This window comes from Gorilla gorilla, chromosome X (genome assembly GCF_029281585.2).
Source record: "Gorilla gorilla gorilla isolate KB3781 chromosome X, NHGRI_mGorGor1-v2.1_pri, whole genome shotgun sequence".
Classification (NCBI taxonomy): domain Eukaryota; kingdom Metazoa; phylum Chordata; class Mammalia; order Primates; family Hominidae; genus Gorilla; species Gorilla gorilla.
The window spans coordinates 146,496,526-146,518,721 of record NC_073247.2 but is presented as its reverse complement, the minus strand read 5'-3'; positions in this window follow the sequence as shown (position 1 = coordinate 146,518,721).

Genomic DNA, 22,196 nt, shown 5'->3' with positions numbered 1-22,196 from the left:
TAGCTTTTTCGTCGACCTCAGCATGGTTAGAGCTTCCACATCTCCTTTCCAACTGCCCATGCAATGTCAGAAGGAAGGGGAATGGAGCACACCTCTAGAATGTTGGGGATCAGTGGTGCTCCCAATCAGGGGCAGGTGCATTAGCACACACACACTTCCTGGCCTCTTCCCTGGCCCCTGTCCAGAACTCCAGCAAGCTAATCACAAGGAAAATGTGTGTGCCTGAATGTTAGGAGTGAACAGGCAGGTGACTTGCTTCAGAATTAGCCTGCAGCGTCTCTTTTTCTAGCTGCCATCCAGTGTTAGATGTGGTAACCACACCAGTTAACACCCCGGATTGGCTTGGGATTATGAATGGAAGGAAGGGAGATCCCCATGCAAGCAAGCAGCTGTCCCTTTGCTTAATTATTGGGATCCACAAGCCCATCCCTATTGCCAGGGCTTCAGTGTCGAGATGATGAAATAGGTGATTAAGGGACTTGGAGGCCAGTCCACATTGCAGCTTTGTCTGAGTGTTCCAACGACAAGTGTTATTAGTCCACTAATCATAACATTGCCTGCAGTGGAATTTCCTTGGGAAGGAATGGGGCAGCGCCTCCATGCCAGAGGGCTGCGCAGCATGAAAATACTAACACATCACAATTGGCTGTTCTGTGGGAAGACGATTCCAACATCCAATTCAGGAAATAGGTCACCGGGCTGCTAGATGCACTGCTATTTTGATTTACTTCCTTAGACTCTTGCAGTCTTCATAGACTTCTCTGGGTAGAATCAAACTCCTCCAACTTACTGGCTTCTGGAGTGCCACATAAGGAAAGATGCAAGCAAGTTCTGAAAACAGAGGCATGGATTTCTCGTGATCAATCTTGTGGTGTCCTGGTGTCCACTTGCTTCTAGAATCAAACACAATGCCCTTCGGGATACTCCTCACCTTGACCTCTTTCAGGGGAGCTTCGCAGAGGTCTGGGGCCATGGCTTTTAGGAGCCTGCAGCTGTGCCTGCCAGACAACAAATGTTTAGTGAGAGGTTGAAGAGATACAAATGGGTTGAAGGGCGCCAGAGCCTTCTCAGTAATGAGCATAGCAAAGCTTCGATTTCCAAGGATCTTGGGAGGACAAGATGTACTCATTTGGAGTATTGCACTGCCAGGGCTGTTTGTACCAGCTGTCGGGTTCAGAGACCACCCTGTTGGTGGGGTCAGGGGCCCAGGCAACCCTTTCTTTTATTCTGTACCTCTGGTCACTTGGGCCTTAAGAAGCAGGAGTCGGGGCCGGGGCGGGGGGAGCGGCAGTTTGGGGCTCTGTCACTAAGCAGCTGCCTCTTTCCTGGATCAGTCTAGAGTTCCCTCTGATTTTTCCTAAACCCAAGCAGTTGTCTACTGCCTTGGAGTGTCAGCAAAGGGTATTTGTGGGTCTTTGGTATTTGCAGATTTCATATCAGGCAAAAGCTTACATTCCCCTTTTCTTCTTCTTCTTTTTTTTTTTTTGAAATGGAGTCTCACTTTGTCACCAGGCTGGAGTGCAGTGGCACAATCATCTCAGCTCACTGCAACCTCTGCCTCCAAGGTTCAAGCGATTCTCCTGCCTCAGCCTCCTGAGTAGCTGGGACTACAGGCTCATGCCACCACACCCAGCTAAATTTTGTATTTTTAGTAGAGACAGGGTTTCACCATGTTGGCCAGGATGGTCTCGATCTCTCAATCTTATGATCCGCCTGCCTCGGCCTCCCAAAGTGCTGGAATTACAGGCGTGAGCCACCGCGCCCAGCCCCTTTACTTCTTCTTCTTCTTCTTCTTCTTCTTTTTTTTTTTTTTTTTTTTTTTAAGGTAGACAGATTATATGACATTGGGGGCTCTGAACTTACCCACTGCCCACTTTTTGTTTTTAGCCTTTCAACTACTGGGTAATTCTGGATTTATAACCTCTTTCTTGGTGCCCAGAGACATACTATATTATGTTGGGGCATAAATTTTGGGCTTCAGCTCACCTGTCCAGAGATGCCATCCCAAGGCAGTCTTTTAGGAGATGAGGAGTTGTACCAGTTGAGATACCATGGGAGGGTTTGAAGAGGTGTCTTGCTGAGTAAGACCAAAGGGTGTTTTCTCTCTCTCTCTCTCTCTCTCTTCCTCTCTCTTTCTTGCTTTCTCTCTCTCTTCCCTACTAGCTATGACCTATATCAGCAAATAGAAAAGGGGAATATTTGTGATAAACTCCTCCTGGCAAATCCGTTTCTTTGGGCTCTGGACTTGAGAAGAGCTTTACTGCCTTTTAAAATTCTAAGTAGTCTGTTAAACACTATTTCGACCCTCTAATTCTTTCTCCAGTTCTTTTTTCTTTTCTTTCTTTTTTTTTTTAACAAATCTTTAGAGCAGAGGTTGTCACACTTAAGTAAGTGGAGTAGAATTTATAGTCACTGCAGAACAACCACATGGTTATTGCATATACTGCAGAGACAAGCAAAAGATATGAGACAAAAATTGCAAGAGCAAGCACCTCCAAGTTATCAAGCAGCCAGTAAGGTTACAGAGGTTGCTACTGGTTACAGAGGCTGTGATGTGAGCTGGGCCTGAATTTGATCCCCAGCTGTGCTCCTTATAGCCGTGGCACTAGGCAGGTTCCTGAGCCCCTGCTTCCTACCCTCCAGATGAAAACAAAAGTTCTTAGTGCAAAAGGGTTGGGAAGGTTAAGCGAGAAAATATAGGTGATATGCTTTCTCAGCCCAGTCCTGGAAATTAGTAAAATGGTCACAAAATGGTGACTTTTCTCATTATGAAAATCACCTCCTTGGCTTTGTAGTCCCATTTCCTGTTTAATAGCAACTGAAATAGCCACAGGAGCCACCACCCCCCATCTGAGTCTGGCTATTTTCGAGGCTCCATTTGGAAGGGGATGGCCCCAGCAGTCCAGGGGGTGGGAGGTGGTGGGGAGGGAGGCATTATTCTCTGGGTTGCAGCTGTGGCAGTAAGTACAGTATCCCCCACATGCCAGATGAATCAAGCTGAGGGCCAGATCTGGGCTGTGGGCCAGAGGTTCCCCACCCTGATTTATAGCATGGACAGAGATGTGGGTGTTTTGTGAATATATTTTGATGATGATAAAAAAAAAGAGAGAGGGGAGGGAACACCATTCCTTAAAAATGTGCTGAGGGAGGGAGGTTCAGACCTATCTTCAAGATTAGAGCAGCCTGGCTGTTCGCGGTAGCAAGTCATTAGAAAGAGGCCCATGGAAGAGCAGCCTGTGAGAGGCCTTGAAACACAGTGAATTGTGAATAAGGCCCCTGTATGCCAGCCATTGGGGGCAGATTAGGCTTGCTGTCCTCTCTGCAGGTGTGGAGTGGGGGACTAAGCCTGCATTTTAACTCCTGCAGGTCCCAAGAGCAGAGAAAGGGAGCACTGAGTCTGCTGAGCTGTGGGGAGCCCTCCGGCCCCATGCGTTCCCAGTGCTAATAGTTCTCCCGAAACCAGCCAGGCTTTGCCTCTGAGATCAGGCCTAGGTCATTGCCAATGGACTGAGGACAACAGGCTAAGTGTGGAAGTTTGCTCTGGATGGAGTTTGGAGAAAACTCATGTGGAGGATTTATTCTGAACCTTCAACCTAACACATTTGAGAGGGCTGGCTGAGCAGCAGATGGGAGTTGTGGCTCCCTCCAGAATGTTCCCCTCCCAAACAAGGCACAGCTAGGCACAGACCTCCTTGTTTTACTCGTGGGATGTCAGGCACAGTTGTCCTGGTTTACTGTGTTTCATCCAGGAAAGAACTTCAATCAAGTTTCCTAGGACCCATACAGATCTTTGAAGACAAGAGATTTATTCCCCAGAGGTGAGGCCACTAAACAGACAGGGTCCTAAAGCTTGCAGTTCATAAAATCACATCGGTCTGCAAACATTTTTTTTTTTCCTAAGGGAAGGGCAGTGAACGCTCTCATGCCAACAGCCTGCAGTATCTGACAAGTACAATCTGGTTTTTTTCCCTCTCACCTCTCCCTGCTCCCAGCCTTGAGCCTTCTGTTCAAACCAGGCCTCATCCTCATCCCTAGCACCACTGCCAACCCACCCTGCTCAGATTTGCCTTTAAGCTTTTGCTCCATCTGGAATCCTCTTGCCCTTTGAGGATCCAAAGCCTTTGTCCTTTCACATGACCAGTTCTCTGAGGAAACAGCCCTAGCTATTCCTGAGGCCCCCATTACTGCCTGGTCAAGGGCTTTGGGGCACATACTGCCTGTGTGTCCATCCTCATGAACTCCAAATCTCCCCGCTACTCCACAGGACAAAGAAAACGAGACTGACAACGAAGTCTGAAGGAGAAAGGCAAGTATCTTTCTGCTGGACTGGCCCTCAAGACTTAGCACAAGTGAGTTTTTGGAGTTTTTTCCTGTGATTTCTGTGTGTACATATATACTCACCTCTTTTCTGTGTTCACTTCACTGAAACACAAATCCACCACACCCATAAGGGCAACCCTGGGTTACTTTTTGAGCCTGCAGAGATTTCCCCCAACAGACAAAACTTCTAAGCCCCGGAAGTTCTCTGTTTTATATCTAGGATGTGAACTAAGACTCTGTGAGAGGGGTTCTGGTCTATATCACTTGGGGCTGCCTCCTTCAAGGGATGGTGAGAAGCCCCCTGAAATGAAATAAAATGGTTTCTCAGGCTCTTCCTTTTGAATTTCCCATTTCCTGCCTCAGGGCTCAACAAAGGACTTGTGTATGAGGGGGTGTGTGAGTGTGTGTACCATGGCAGGAGAAGGCACACAGGATCCTTGTTGTTCATTCACTTTTCCTGGGAGGAAACAGCAGTGGGTGTCTATTCCCAGCAGTATTAGGAAGCAGTGGTGTGGGCCCCTCGCCGTCTCTCTTCCCAGCTTGCTGGGAACGTCTTTTACTCCAAGCTGGTTAAGTAACCACAAAGTTGCATCTCTGGCTTCTCTGACTACCTCCCACTCTCCACTTGATGCCCACAAAAACAATGTGTTCAGCTGATGTTTGGGTTACGTTGTACATATTCCTAGCAAGGACATTGGACATATTCCTTGCAGATAACGAAGGTAGGATCCGTTCCTGACTCAGGAGGCTGATGTTTCATTCTAATAAAGCTCAAGGTTTCTCCTTGCCCACAGTCGTGCTTTTTGATAATCTGGCAACAGCCAAACCTCAGTCATTGCTTTGAATGGCCCTGTCTCAGCATTTAAGAGCATTTTCCAGGGGCTGGGCTTCATAAAGATTGGGGTTTTTTTGAGATCCTGTTAAAAAATGGGGTAAGCATTGTGGGCACATGCTCATCACAACCCAGGGAACAAACTGTTGGCGAGGAGTGTAGTAGAGCCCACATACAGACCAAATGCATTAATTATGAATGGTTCTTATCTTGTGATTAAAACAGATCTGGCAGGCCTGGAACTTGGCAGCCCTTGGTTAGCTATTAGTTCTATGCTACTGTACCGGCTGGGCAGTCATAAAACTGTATCTCTTTGAAAAATGGTCCATCATGTAGAACAGCCTCCTCTGCACCCATTAGCTCAAATTGATATGACTTGATGGCCTAATCTTGGGCTTCTCAGATGCTGGATTTAATTTCTGTCTGGAGCTTTAGGAAATCTGGAGGAAGGGACACAAGGGCTGCATGCAGTGAGGTAGGGTCAGAGGATGTATACACCAGCCCCCACCTCCATCTGCACCACTCCCCTTACTGATGGAAGGCATCCCTCTAGTTCATGTTGCCATTGTGTGCCCCCATTCTGTCAAGCCCTGTTAAGGAATTAACTACAAGTTGGGAGTTCATTGGTAAGATCCTGGGGCATGACTTGCAGGTGCAATCACAGCTTACTGCAGCCTCGACGTCCTGGGCTGAAGTGATCCTCCCACCTCAGCCCTCCGTGTAGCTGGAACTACAGGTGTTTGCCATCAATCCCGGGTAATTTTTTATACTTGTATATTGACAGGCGTCTCAAGGAGGCAAAAGCTCCCAAGGATGGAGGCCATAGTGCTGGGATAAGAACTCATAGGGTAGATATTTTTGGACTGAGTCTTATCAGAAGACACTTCAGGAATTTCAGGAATCAGAAGGGTGTGATTGGGAAAACAGGGGCAGAGCTTCCCAATGCCCCAGAAATCCCACCAAATAGACCACACTGAGTCTCCAGTCAGATGGTGCCAATCTCTCTGCTCTACCCCGGCAGTAGTAGGCCTACGATATTGCTAGATAGCATTCATGAAGTTCCAGCTAGGCCAAGTACTTTTGCAAGTTCATGAGCAGGCCCCTAGGGTAGTCTAGCTTGTAGTCTAGATGAGAAGGCTGTTGCTAATGCTTGAATGGACTTTTATTTGATTATTTGATTTAAATGTCTCAAAAATGGAGCAAAGACCTAATCTATTGACAAAAACATGAATTTGGGAATCAAATCCAACCATTGCTCATTTATTCACCTTCAAAAGTTGAGCATTTTATATTGAGCATTAAATATGTGCCAGGCACAGTGAAAAGCATTCATGTGACAGGTAGGTACAATTATATCCCCATATTATAGAGATACAAACTGATGCTCGGGCATATTCATCTCGGTTGCACAGCTCTAAAGTAGTGGTGCTGGAATTAAAAACAATGTAGCACAGAGCATAGGTTGTGAAGTCAGGCTGCAGGAATATTCATATTCTTATAGATAGATGTGTAAAACTAAGGGATGTTTCTTTTCATAAGTGTTCTCTGGAGGAGCTCTCAGCCTCACGTGGGAAAATAGCTCTGTCACTCAGAGGAGAGTTTTAGGAGGATGATACAGGTATGGGCACCATCAGCATATAGAAGGCAAGTGAAGCTGAGGGAGATGAGAGGAAGGGCCAGAAAGACTTGCTCTAGGTCACACAGCCATCAAGGACAGAGCCAGGCCCAGGCAAGAGCACTTCCCCCATTGCCGTTTCCTTCAGCTGCAACTTCCATACCAAGAGGCGGCTCCATCCTTTCCTCGCCCCCTTTCTGTTACTTTACAGTCAGACAGGAGTTATTTCCCAGGAAGCAATAACAGTATTGACAATCAGAGGAGTTTTGGACAGGCACCGTGGCTTATGCTTATAATCCCAGCACTTTGGGAGGCTGAGACAGGAGGATTGCCTGAGCCCGGGAATTTGAGACCAGCCTGGGCAACATAATAAGACCCCATCTTTACAAAAAAATTTTTAAAAAATTAGCTGGGCATGGTGGCGCACAACTATAGTCCTAGCTACTTGGGAGGCTTAGGCGGGAGGATCACTTGAGCCCAGGATTTTGAGGCTGCTGTAAGCTATGATGGCATCACTGTGCTCCAGCCTGGGTGACAGAGCAAGACCCCTATCTCTTAAAAAAAAGAATTCATCTTGAATAATTATTCATAGCTATTGAATATGAATGAATTCTGTGGTAAATAGACAACTCTAGGGGTTTCAGCACCCACTCCCATTGGGAAACCTTGCTCTAAACTCTCACATAAAACACTTTCCTTCTCAGAAACTCAATGCTGGCTGTGAAGAAGAGCTTCCAGAGCAATGACTTTCTTCTGACAAAGGCTGGCCCTCTCAAAAATGGTAACATTTGTCTGTTGCAGTGTGCAAGCTCACACCTTTCTCTCATATGGAGCCTTCAGGTCCTCATGTGCTTGTGCTTTCACCCCTGGATCAGAGTGCATCTTCATGTGCTGTCCACATGTGTATGACAAAACGGTCTCTCTGGGGCCAGGCGTGATGGCTCACACCTGTAATCCCAGCACTTTGGGAGACTGAGGCAAGTGGATCACTTGAGGTCAGGAGTTCGAGACCAGCCTGGCCAACATGGTGAAACCCCGTCTCTACTAAAAATACAAAGTTAGCCAGGTGTGGTGGTGCACACCTGTAATCCCAGCTACTTGGGAGGCTAAGGCAGGAGAATCACTTGAACCTGGGAGGTGGAGGTTGCAGTGAGCCAAGATCAAGCCATTGCACACCAGCCTGGGGAACAAGAGCGAAACTCCGTCTCAAAAAACAAAACAAAACAAAAGATAGAAAGAAAGAAAAAGAAACAGAAAACACATTTCTCTATGGAAAGAATATCATAATGGCTCATATGCTCTTTTCTGGGCCTTTGTTTCAGGGGACAAGAACCCCAACAGTAGAATTTCAGGCATCAGCCAGCAGGTGGGTAGATTAATAAAGAGACATTGAGAGAAGGCACCTTTCTGCCACTCCTGAAATCATACTCCTGGCTCTGAGTGTCAGTCCCCTGTTTGGAAACTATAGCTGGAAAAGTCTCAGCTGCCCCTGACACGGTCAAATGGAAAGTGCATGGGCTCTGGAGTCAGACTGTCTGGGGTCGTGTTCTAGCTCTGCTACTTACTAGCTGTGGGACTTTTCATAAGTTACTCAATGCGTGGTGCCTCAGTTTTCTCGTTCTATAAAACAAGATAAGTATAGTACATAATTCACAGGGTTCTTAGGTGGGTAAATCTAGATAACTTGAATACATATAAACACTTAGCAGAGTGCCTGTGTGCCAGGTACAATGGGAAGCACTTAATGAATGGTATCTAGTCTTATCATTTCCTTGCTAAAGCTACCTCTTCTTTTAAGTCCCTTAACTAAGTAGGTCACTTTAGAGAAACTCAATTCAACTGGAATTATTGAGTGTCTGTTGTGTGCCTAGCATTGTGCTGGGGACACTGTGAGGAATACAGGAGAAATCTATGAAGGAAGAACTGTTCTCAAGGAGCTTTTTAGGCAGGATGTTTTGAGCTTCCTCCAACAGCCCAACTAGCAGCCACGTGGAGAGGCCCACGGCTCTTCCTTACATAGTAGCATAGCAAGGGGTTTAAACTTATGGGCTCTGCAATCAGACAGGCATATCACCTCTGCCTCCTGACTGAGGTGTGATGTTGGGAAAGGTACACTACCTCCCCATTTCTCGGTTTCCTCATCTATAAAAATGTGCATCATAATTACATCTTTATACATTGTGTGCCCATCAACGTAGATTTATAATTATTGATTTATGCAATTGTCTTTTCAATCAGATAGGAAAAAAGGGAGTTACAAAATACCTTAAAATCTTTAACATTTACCTTTAAATATTAAATCTACTGGTGTTCTTTTCTTTCTTCCTGTGGATTCAAACTACTATCTGGTGTCCCGTCATTTCAGCCTGAGAGATTCCCTTTATCATTTCTTGTAGTGAAGATATCCTAGCAACAAACTCTCACTTTTTGTCTAGCTGGGAATGCCTTCATTTCTCCTTTATTTTAAACAACAGTTTGGTTGGGGATAGAATTTTTGGTTGACAGTTGTTTGCCTTTCAGCACTTTGAATATGTCATCACACTGGCTTCTGGTCTTCATGGTTTCTGATGAGAAATCAACTGTTAATTTTACTGGGGGTCTTTTGTATGTGATGAGTCACTTCTCTCTTGCTGCTTATAAGATTCTCTTTGCCTTTGGCTTGTCACAGTTTGATTACGATGTATCTAGATATGGACATTTTTGAGTTTATCCTACTTGGAGTTGGTGGTGCTTTTTGGATGTGTAGCTTAATGTTTTTCATCAAATTTGGGGAGATTCTGCCTATTATTTCTTCAAACATTCTTTATACTCCTTTCTTCCTCTCCTCTCCTTCTGAAACTCCCATTAAGTGTACGTTGTTATGCTGGATGGTGTCCCACAGGTGTCTGAGGCTCTGACATTTTTCTTCATTCTTTTTTCTTTCTGTTTCTCACACTGGATAATATAAGTATCTTCAAATTTGCTGATTCTTTCTTCTGCCCATTCAAATCCGCCATTGAACATCTTTAGTGAATTTTTCATTTTAGTTATTATATTTTTAATTCAAAAATTTCTATTTGGTTGTTTTCAAATAATTTCTATTTATATTTTCTATTTATTGAGATATCACTCTCATATTTTAGTTCTTTAGACATGGTTTCCTTTCGCTCTTTGAACCTATTTGAAATAGCTGATTTAAATCTTTGTGTAAAAAGTCCAACGTCAGGCCTTCCTCAGGGACAGTTTCTATTGATTGCTTTCTTTTCCTTTGTATGGGCTATTTCTTTGCAGATCCCGTACATTTTTTGTTGAAAACTGGGCATTTTGAATATTATAAGGTGGCATCCTGGAAATCAGATTCTCTGTCCTCCTGAGGGTTTGTTGTTGTTGCTGCTTGTTGTAGTAGTAATTTGTTTAGTGACATATTCTGTTTGAACTTCTACCAGAGTTGGCCGGTCCTATCTCATAGCTGCAGTTTGCAAAGTATAACTCCCCCTACTGTTTGCTTTGGCTGCCCCACAACTCTTTTGATGAAACCTAAAGCCAGTCATTAAGAGAAGCAGGATATAAATATGAAGCTTGTCTTGATGCCTCTTAGATCTTCACGGAGCAACCTTTATTCAAATAACTCATAAATTACAAGGCAAATCAGCATTCATTATCTGCCTTTATGTCAGAATGAGAAAAAAATGAGAGATTTACATGGCATGAGAGAAGATCCCATTCCACTCTTCTAAGAGGAGTTAAAGGCTCCCTTTTAAGTGAAATAAGCCACAATCCAGAAGGAGAATGGAAATCCATGTCACTTGAGAGAGATGCCCCTAGCCCTTTCCTTCTATTTGCAAGCCTCCCTACTTTTGAGGGAGGGGGAGCACACCCCTGCTAACCGGAGTTGTCTAGGTCCTGTGGTGTTACCAGAGACAGGGGTGCCTATGTGAGGCTCTCTCTCCGCAGCAAAGGAGGAAGCCTTAGGAAATTGGGAGGTAATCAGAGACTGGGCCAGAAGGACTGGTAAGATAGCCTGAGGAGCATGGGCGGAGTGTCTCCAGCACTGGATGGGGGTAAAGAGGAGGGAGAGAAAGGGGGAAAGGGAGGTAGGTAATGGGATAAAATATGGTCAATAAATTCTGTGACACTGGGGCAGGCTTAGAGCAACGGGTAGTTTGCCTTTCCTGACTCCATATTTTCACCAGGAAGTTGTTTTTTTTTTTTTTTTTTTGAGACAGAGTCTTGCTCCGTCACAAGGCTGGAGTGCAGTGGTGTGATCTCGGCTCACTGCAACCTCCACCTTCTGGGTTCAAGTGATTCCCCTGCCTCAGCCTCCTGAGTAGCTGGGACTACAGGCGCATGCCACCACGCCCGGATAATTTTTTGTATTTTAGTAGAGACGGGATTTCACCATGTTGGCCAGGATGGTCTCGATCTCCTGACCTCATGATCCGGCCGCCTCGGCCTCCCAAAGTGCTGGGATTACAGGCGTGAGCCACAGCGCCCGGCCAGGAAGTTTTTAATATTGTTATTTTGTTCTTGAAATATTCCTTAAGCATCAACCTTATACATTCATTCAACAGTTATGTACCAAGTGTCAGGCATTAGAAATACTGAGATGAATAAAACAGGTCCCGATTATAAGGGAAAGTAATGTATAGAAAATTACAGTAGTGTGAGAGCAGAAGTGTGACTGAGGGAAGGCCAGGGAGCTGGATCTGCAAGGAGACCCCTCACTCCAGCTTCGAGTAGGGGTAGGAAATAGAATTTATAAGGCTTCTAGCAGGAGGTAATGCTTGAGATGAATCTCTAACCTTAAAGCACAATAAATTTGTCAAGCATCATTGGCCAAAGGAGTGTGTGAGGGTGCAAACATCCTAGTGAGAAGGAACAGAAGCCAGAAGGAGCTTCTAGTATATTCTGATACATTCTAAGATGGAAAAGTAGCTTTGGAGGATGGACATAGGGTGTATGGAGGGTTCCAAAGGAGATTAGATTAGAAATTTAAATAAAGCCAGATCATGAAATGCCCTGCATGTTTTTGTTTGCTTGTTTTTTGAGACAGTCTCACTCTGTCACCCAGGCTGGAGTGCAGTGGTATGATTTCAGCTCACTGCAACCTCTGCCTCCTGGGTTCAAGCTATTCTCCTGCCTCAACCTCCCAAGTAGTGGGGATTACAGGCACCCGCCACCACACCCGGCTAATTTTTGTATTTTTAGTAGAGATAGGGTTTCACCATGTTGGCCAGGATGGTCTCGAACTCCTGACCTCAGGTGATCGATCCGCCCACCTGAGCCTCCCAAAGTGTTGGGATTACAGGCGTAAGCCACTGTGCCTGGCATGCCCTGCATGTTTTAAGGAGGCATCTGTGCTTTATCTTGAAGGTTATGAGGGAGTCAACAAAGGATTTCACAGGGGAATGACCTAGATAGTATAGTAAGGCAGTTAAGAGTGCAGAATCTATATATCAGTGATGTTCAAAGTGTAGTTCAGGTACCAGCAGTCTCAGTGTCACTGGGAACTTGTTAAAAATGCAAATTCTTGGGCCCCATTCTAGACCTACTGAATCAGAAACTAGAGATAGGCCCCAGTCATCTGTGTTTTAACAAGCTCTCCAGGTGACTCCAATGCGTGCTCAAGCTGGAGAACTACTTCCCTACACAGACCACCTAGGTTGGAAGCCTAGCTCTCCCACTATATAACCTTGGGCAAGTTCTAAACTCCAGTGAAGAGAGGGGGTAAGGGGAGGGGACGGGAAGTGAGGGAACAGCCATGACACTAAACTAAGACCCACAGGCCATATAAAAATGGTTGGTCATCCAGAAGGAATCTGGGTGACAGTGACATTCATGATAATAGCTTACATTTATTAAGAGCTTACTGCGGACCAGGTATTATTCTAAGAACTTCACAAATATTAATCTACTTAATCCTCACAACAACTTTATAATCCTATTTTTCAGCTGAGGAAACTGGGGCTCAGAAAGGTAAAAATATGGTGTGATGTGGAGATATGTTTACAATTAAAGTGGGAATTTTTTTTTTTTTTTGAGACAGGGTCTCGCTCTGTCGCCCAGGCTGGAATGCAGTGGCACGATCACAGCTCACTGCAGCCTCGGCCTTCCAGGCTCCAGCGATCCTCCCACCTGTCTCCCAAGTAGCTGGGACTACAGGCACACTCCACCATGCCCAGCTAATTTTTGTATTTTTTTGTAGAGATGGGGTTTCGTCATCTTGCCCAGGCTGGTCTCAAATTCCTGGGCTCAAATGATCCCCCCACCTTGGCCTCCCAAAGTGCTGGGATTACAGGCATGAGCCACTGCACCCAGCTGAGTTTTGTTTTTATTAAAAGAAAAAACCCATAAATCATGTATATATGCATGGAAAAAGACTGGGAGGAAATAGCCTAACATACTCATTGTGGTGGTGCAATTGCAGGCATTTTTAATTTCTTTTTTGTAGTTATCTTTGTTTTCCAGAATTTCTATAAGAAGTTTATATTGCTTTTGTAATCAGGGAAAACACCCTTTTGAAAAAGAAAAGAAATTGAACATGTGCACTTGAGGAAGATGTGAGCATCCTCTCAGTGCACAATGCAGACCCACAGAAAGAAAAATGCACCTGGCTTGTCGCTATTTCATGCAAGAGGATTCTGAGGGCCTTATCATGTTGGCACGCAGTGAGGGAACTGGTGGAGGAGTTTCTCTCAGGTCTCAGAACTGGGAAGAGCTGTACCGATTTGCTTTTTATCTTATAGTCACTGTGACTCATGTAACTCAATGATCTTTCAGCTTTTTTTTTTTTTTTTGCCTGAGACTCCCTTGAGATTTTTTAACTTTTTGTTTCAAAGTAATTTTAGATTTAATGAAAGTTGGAAAAAAAATCAGTGCAGATAGATAGTTCCTAAACATCCTTCATCCAGCTTTCTCTAATGTTAACTGAGTTAACCATAGCACAGTTTCCAGATCAAAACTAGGAAATTAACAATGGCACAATAATATTGACTAAACCATAGTTTATTCACATTTTCCCAGTCTTTCCACTAATGTATTTTTTCTGTTCCAGAAGCCAGTCTAGGATCCTACCTGGCATTGCGTTGTCATGTCTCATTAGCCTCCTTCAATTTGACAGTTCTTCAGTCTTTGTCTTTTGTGGCTTTGACACTTTCTAAGATCCTGGTCAGCTACTTTGTAAAATGTCCCTCAATTTAGATTTGTCTTATGTTTTTTTTTTTCATGATTAGATTGAGGTTACACGTTTTTTGAGAGGAATATCAGAGAAGTGATATTATGCCATTCTTAGCACTCCCTGGTCTTTTAATAACTGTGTCCCCTTAAACGCTTTTATCATGCAATTTTAAAATTATAAGCATAAATGGTTGCAAAGATGTTTATTTCCAATCTGTTGTAAATATCAGCATTTGAAATGCAATTACTTCACTCTTTTAAAGGTATTCAATGGAATCTAAATACCAAAGTCATTTTTACCCACCATTATTTTATTTTAAAATACATGAAGATCTTTTTTAAACGTTTAACATTTTACTCCTTGAATCTGTATTTCTAGTCCACTTTCCTCAGATAATTTTATCTTAAGGTAATACATTCTTGGCTGGGAGCTGGGGCTCATGTCTGTAATCTCAGCACTTTGAAAGGCTAAGGCAGGAGGAGTGCTTGAGGCCAGGAGTCAAGACCACTCTGGGCAACCTAGAGAGAGCCCCGTATCTACAAAAGAAAAATTTTACAAAGTCAGCCAGGTGTGGTGGTGCGTGCCTACTGTCCCAGATACTCAGAGGCTGAGTTGGGAGGATCGCTTGAGCTTGGGAGGTTGAGGCTGCACTGAGCCATGATCCTGCCACTGCACTCCAGCCTGGGTGACAGAGTGAGACCTTGTCTCAAAAAAAAAAAAAAAAGTAATACATTTTTATACCTAAAAGGTAAGGCTTAAAATTCTCACCCTATGTGACTTCTATGTAACAAAAATATGCTTTATAAATTGAAATTGATTTATACTTGATTTTTACCATAAAGCACTATTAGAATTATTATGATTATTATACACAGTGATCAAAACAAGTATATTTAAAGTTTTTTAAAAATAATTATTACTTGTGAAAAGGAAATTTTTATTTAAATATATCTCTTAATGAAATGAATGGGACTTTCTTTTCAGGTATCCAGGATAAATAATACTTATTGCTAGAAAGAGACAGTATTCAGAATCACGTCTTTTTTTTTTTTTTTGAGACAAAGTCTCATTATGTTGCCCAGGCTGGACTCAAACTCCTGGACTCAAACAGTCCTCCTGCCTTAGCCTCCTGAGTAGCTTGGACTGTATGCTCTCACCTTTCAGCATCAATTCTATTTCTAATTTTTTAATATATTTAAGGGCTGAATAAACTTGCTTACATAAGTAAGAAGAAGAAAATTTAAAAGTTTTATAATAGCACTGTCATGTAATTCCATAAACATCTGGGCTATAAACCAAAAATCAGTTATCTCCCTAAAAAAATAACTTTTTCATTTTTTATTGAGATATAATTCACATACCATAGAATGCACACCTTTAAACTATATGATTAAGTGGTTTTAGTATATTTAGAAAGTTGTACAACCATCACTACTATTCAATTCCAGAATATTTTCATCGTCCCCAAAAAGAAACTCATTACATGTTAGCAGTCACTCCCCATTTCCCCCTCGCCCCAACTCCTGGCAAACATTAATCTTTCGGCCTCTGGATTTGCCCATTCTGGTCATTTCATGTAAGTGGAATCATGTAATATGTGGCCTTTTGTGTCTGGCTTATTTCACTTTGCTGAATGTTTTCAAGGTTTATCCACATTGTAGCATGAATCAGTGCTTCATTCCTTTTTATACCTGAATAATATTCCATTCTATGGATATACCAAATTTTCTTTATCCATTTGTCAGCTGATGGACATCTGAGTTGTTTCCATCTTTTGGCTATCTGTGAATAGCAATGCTATAGACATTCATTTATGCCGAGTGCAATAACATGTGCCTGTAGTCCCAGCTACTCAGGAGACTGAGGCAGGAGGGTCACTTGAGCCCAGGAGTTCAAGCCCAGCCTGGGTAACACAGAGAGATCTCATCTCTAAAATAATAAAAAGAACACATTGATTTACAAGGTTTTCGGTGGGCACATGTTTTCGTTTCTCTTACTGGGTCATATGGGAATTTTATGTTTATAAATTTTTGAGGAAATGCCAGACATTCTCAAAGTAGCTGCACCACTTTACATTCTCACCAGCAATGTATGAGCGTTCCAATTCTTCCACACCCTTGCCAACACTTCCTGTTATTATCTGCCTTTTTTTATTTTTATTTTTATTTTTTTTGAGACAGAGTCTTGCTGTGTCACCCAGGCTGGAGTGCAGTGGCATGATCTCGGCTCACTGCAACCTCTGCCTCCCAGGTTCAAGCAATTCTCCTGCCTCAGCCTCCCGAGTAGCTGGGATTACAGGCACATGCCACCATGCCTGGCTAATTTTTGTATTTTTAGTAGAGACGGGGTTTCATCATCTTGGCCAAGCTCATCTTGAACTTCTGACCTTGTGATCCAACTGCCTTGGCCTCCCAAAGTGCTGGGATTACAGGTGTGATCCACCATGCCCGGCCTGTCTTTTTTTTAAGAGACAAGTTCTCACTCTATTTCCAAGGCTGGAGTGCAGTGGCAGTGATCATAGCTCACTGTAGCCTCAAAATCCTAGGCTCAAGCAATCCTCAGCCTCCCGAGTAGCTGGGACTGCAAGGTGTGTGCCACCATACCTGGCTAATTTTTTAATTTTTTTTCAGAGATGGGGTCATGCTATGTTGCCCAAGCTGGCCTCAAACTCCTGGCCTCAAGTGATCCTCCTGCTGTAGCCTCCCAAAGTGCTGGGATTATAGGCGTGAGCCACCATGCCCGGCCTGTCTTTTTGATTATAGCCATCCTAATAGATGTCTTCACTAGGTATCTCTTTGTGGTTTTGATATGCCTTTCCTTAATGGCTAATGATGTTGAGCATCTTTTCGTGTACTTATTGGCCATTTGTATATCTTCTTTGGAGAAATGACTCTTCAGATTCTTTGCCCATTTTTAATTAGGTTATTTCTCTTTTTATCGTTTAGTTGTGAGAATTCTAGATACTCTAGATACAAGTTCATTATCAGATATATGACTTGCAAATATTTTCTCCCATTCTGCATGTTGCCTTTTCACTTTCTGGATGGTTTAATTTGCAGTACAAAAGTGTTTCATGCTAGGAAGGCACAGTGGCCTATGCCTGTAATCCTAACAGTTCGGGATGCTGAGGCAGGAGGATCACTTGAGCCCAGGAGTTTGAGAACAGCTTGGGCAACATAGTGAGAGCCCATCTCTACAAAAAATAAAAAAAAATTTAGCTGGGTGTGGTGGCATACTCCTGTGGTCCCAGCTACTAAAGTGGCTGAAGTGGAAGGATGGCTTGAGCCCGGGAGGTCAAGGCTGCATTAAGCTATGATTATGACACTGTGCTCTAGAAATAAAAGTGTTTCATTTTCATATAGTCCAATTTATCTCTCTTTTTTTTCCTTTGTCACTTGCGTGTTTGTTGTCCTATCATCTTAAGAATTTCTTACCTAATCCAAGGTCAGGGAAATTTACACTTATGTTTTCTTCTGAGTTTTAGTTTTAGTTGTTACACTTTTAGCTCTGGGTCTGTTGCATTACTGTGTACATTTTAAGATCAACATGTCAATTTCTGCCAAAAAAAAAAAAGCCAGCTGAGATTTTATTAGAGATTACACTGAATCCGTAGAACAATTGGGGGAGTACTGCCATCTTAGCAATATTAAGTCTTCTAATCCATGAACAAGAAATGTCATTCCATTTACTAAGGCCTTCTTTATTCTCTGTCAATGGTGTTTTATAGTTTTCAGTGTACAAGTTTTGCACTTCATTTGTTAAATTTATTTCTAATTAGTTTATTATTTTATTGCAAATAGAATTGTTTTCTTAATTTGATTTTCAAGTTGTCCATTGTTAGTGCTTAGTCATAGAATTGATTGTTGTGTTTTCTGGCATCCTGCAACCTTGCTGAACTTGATTATTAGCTCTAATAGTTTTTTGTGGATTCTTTAGGATTTTCTAACTAAGGTTGTGCCACCTGCAAATAGAGATATTTTTTACTTCTTCCTTTCCAATCTGGATGTCTTTAATTTTTTTCTCTTGCCTATTTAGCCCAGCTAGAACTTCCAGTATAATATTGAATAGAAGTGGTAAGAGTGGACATTCTTGTATTGTTTTTGATCTTAGGGGGAAATCTTACAGTTTTATACCATTAAATTTGATGTTAGTTGTGGGTTTTTCATAGATGTTCTTTACAAGATTAAAAGTTACTTTCTATTTCTTGTTTATTGAGTGTTTTTTGTTTGTTTGTTTGTTTTTCATTGAGACGGAGTCTTGCTCTGTCATGCAGGCTGGAGTGCAGTGGCATGATCTCAGCTCACCGCAACCTCCACCTCCCAGGTTCAAGCAATTCTCCCACCTCAGCCTCCCGAGTAGCTGGGATTACAGGCTCCCATCACCACGCCCAGCTAATTTTTTTATTTTTAGTAGAGATGGGGTTTCGCCATGTTGGCCAGGCTGGTCTCAAACTCCTGACCTCAAGTGATCCACCCGCCTCGGCCTCCCAAAGTGCTGGGATTACAGGCCTCCCAAAGTGCTGGGATTACACCTCGCCTGGCCTATTGAGTGCTTTTATCATGAAGGAATATTGAATTTTGTCAAACACTTGTTCTGCATCTATGGAGATTAACAGGTAGTTTTTGTTCCATTAATGCAGCATACTACATTGACTGATTTTCTTATGTTGAACCAACCTTGCATCCCTAGGAAAAATCTTATTTGGTCATTGTGCATAATTCATTTTATTTGTTGTTGGATTCAGTTTAGTAGTATTTTGTTGAGGATTTTTGTGTTTGTGTGATAAAATACAGATAACATAAAATTCGCCATTTCAACAATTTCAGAGTGTACAACTCAGTGACATTTGTTATGTTCACAATGTTGTGCAATACTTACCACTATGTAGTTTCAAGACATTTTCAGCATGACAAAAGGAAACCCCACACACACTAAGCCGTCATTCTCCCCTCCCCCTGGCAACCACTAATCTGCTTCCTGTCTCTATGTATTTGCCTATTCTGAATATTTTTTGCCCAGGTGTGAGGTGAAAAGGGTTTGGGTGAAATTTCCTCTATTTAGAAAATTACTATCACAAATTCTTTATCAGTCAGCAGCCAGTCAGCAGCCTGTCCAACACAATTATTCACAGGCCCCTTTTGAACCTCCTGCATTTGGCAAGAAAGGGAGGTGAGCATGGAAAAGGAAGAGGGCAATCTTTCAACTGTCTCCCCTCCTTCTGCTAGAGAAGGGAGACTATGAGAAGAGGACTGCCCAGGATGGCTCCAGGCAAAATATAAACATTTGTCTCCTTTGCCCTCAAATCTCCCCTTTCTGCTGCTATATCCAGGCCCTGGTGGCCTCAAGTAGCCGGGCCCTAGGATATCTCTCAGATCTCTTCCCTCCAGGCGGGGCTGCAGGCCCTGAGACTACTTTCATAATTGGTTTCCTGTTGGGTGTCCCTTGCCTGCAAGCCTCACTAACTGGCCAGATGGCATCCACTTGCTTGAGCCACGTGTTCTTGTTTGCTAGGGCCTCCCTAAGTTATCCTGTCCAAATTCCCTGAACGTGAAGAATGTCAAGCCCCAAAGCTGTAAAAACGGTGACTCACTGAAGTCCAAGAAGGAGGTACTTCTGGAGAGCAGGGTGATCTTTACGTACTTTTCAAGTAATGCCCATGGGCAAATTTGTTATTTAGTGAAGCAGGATCAGGCAGTGGGAAAAAAAAGGTGACACCCCACCCTCACAGTACGCCTTACAGCCCACTCCACAGCTTTATTAGGAGCTAAGTCTCTGGAGAGATTCTGGGGAATTTTTTTTTCTCCAGGGAGGCTTTCTGGCTTACACTTCTCCAGACCCCAAGGACACTCTCAGATGCAAGGTGATGTCATTGGAGTGTTTTCAGATAGAGAATTTGAGACTTGCTCTGACCTCATATGCTTTGTGTTTCCAGTTAAACTCAAACTTTCCAAGACTTGAGTTCATTTACCTTTAATCAAAATTCCCTTTCTGGGCTCCACTTCTAATTACACATGGGCCTCTAAGTCTTCTTGGCCATCAGGTACCAGTTGATCAAAAGTGTCACACATTTAGGTAGGGCCAGTGTGGCTGACATGCCCTTTGAAGTTCAAATAGGGTTGGAAATGAGTGCAATATTGCTCACATGATGTCAAATCTCACATGTTTGAAATAGAGTGTGTGACATTTGACAAATTCAAGCACATGGTGAGGCAGCTATTCTGCTTACAGAGCAAAGACTCCACTAAGGACTAGGTGAGTGACTGCTCATTGGGGCCTGCCTCTTTGTTGACAACAGACTCAGACTGGGGGCTCTTTGATGAAAAATCAGAATGCTATTTCCAACCCTTAGGCAAGTAATGGGCTAATGAATGGCTCTAGAATTTTAGGAGACAGGCCTCACTCTGGGGGACAGTCCCCACTGAAGGCAAAGTTCTTTCCTCACCCCCACATGTGTGGCTGATAAAAGCTACTTGTCTGGCTGGGTGCGGTGTCTCAAGCCTGTAATCCCAGCACTTTGGGAGGCTGAGGCAGGCGGATCGCTTGAGGTCAGGAGGTTGTCAACCACCCTGGCCAACATGGTGAAAACCTGTCTCTACTGAAGAGACAAAAATTAGCAGGGGTAATTTTTGGCACGCACCTATAATTCCAGCTACTCTGGAAGCAGAGGCAGGAGAATTCCTTGAACCCAGGCAGACATTGCAGTGAGCCGAGATTGCACCACTGCACTCCAGCCTGGGTGACAGAGCAAGACTCTGTCTTAAGAAAAAAGCTACTTGTCATATGTGTGCAATGTACTTCTCCTTGAAGACTACTCCAAATGGTTTCGGTTTGGCCATCTACCCAGAACGCACACGTACCCAGCACGCACATGTACCCAGCAAATGCCTTCCTATTTCTACCATCTTTACCCATAGCAGGCCTTAGAGTAAGTACTCTTTTTCACTGAGTCAGGTTTAGACCACAGAATCCTCAGATCAGCACTCCCAGCAGCCTGGGCCAGTTGCTTGGAGTTGGTATACAAGATAATGAAAATTGCTATCATTTTACTGAGGATTTATTATGGGTGAGGCACTGGGTAAGTGCATTACGTGCATTATCTCTTTTAATTCCCACAATAGTCTTGTTATGTACTGTTATTCTCATTTTACAGACACGGAACCAAGGCCAAGGGAAGGTAAGTAAGCTTTCTCAAGGTCAGATTGGCAGAACTGGGCTGGAATTCCCGTCTGTTTGACTCCAGAGACTAACCTCTTAACCGTTACGCTATGCCAGTTCATTCATTCACTCAACAAGTATTTAATCAGCACAAATTCTGTGTTAGCATGGTTCTAGGCCCTGGGGATACAGCAGTCAGAAGATCTTCGCCCAGTGGAACATGACACTGTGTGGGCCTCTGGAAGAAGGCCCTCTGGGAATCAGTGACTTGACACTGGATAATACATCCATTTGCTAGCAGGATGAGGGATCTCAAAAATGTGGGAGCTCCACGCCTAAACACAGGGAGTATATGGAAAACTCAAGCCACAAGGCAAACGGGCAATGGCAAAGTTTCAGCTCAACCCTGACAGGGCTCTGTATGCTTAGCATAGGCTATAGCCCATGCTCCAGTGCTTGAGAAGGATAACATGCCCTACTGATCTCTATAACCCTTGAAGGTCAACCACCCCAGGCCCTCCTACCATAAGCCAACATTAACTTTTTCAAGCATTCCAGGTCTGCCTGTCTTTTTTGCCATTAGCAGCTGAATGTGTGAAGCTCATGGCTCCCCGCAAGGAACCCTAGGGGTGGGTCACAGGTGGGGCTGAGCTCACTCTTCCTATAGATACATTTCCCCCTTGTAAAGAGCAAAGGAGACAGATCAAAGGCCACCTGGGCCCACTTGCTTGCTAGAGAGACCCGGGGGAGCTGGAAAGGAAAGGGGAGGAGGGGACTGGGGTAGGCTGGAGCTGTGCTGTGATTGATTGGCTTGTTTTGCTCCTGCACTTCTGTTTACCCAGCTGGGCCTGCTGCTGCCCAGAGGACCAGCATGTGCATGGCCACTCTGGCCGGCCTTTGGGGCAGTGTCAGAGTGAGCTGTGCACTCAGCCATCTCCTGGCAAAACTGAGGCAGGGAAGTTTGTGTTTTATGTCTGCAACTTTCCTGCCCCACTGGGCCTTCTCCCACCTCCAGGGACACCCCTCCGTAACACACACACCCCAGTCTCAGCCACAAAGTTCTTCAGGTCTTCTTCCTCTTAGTGGAACCTAGTGTCACTCAGGTATCTAAGACACTA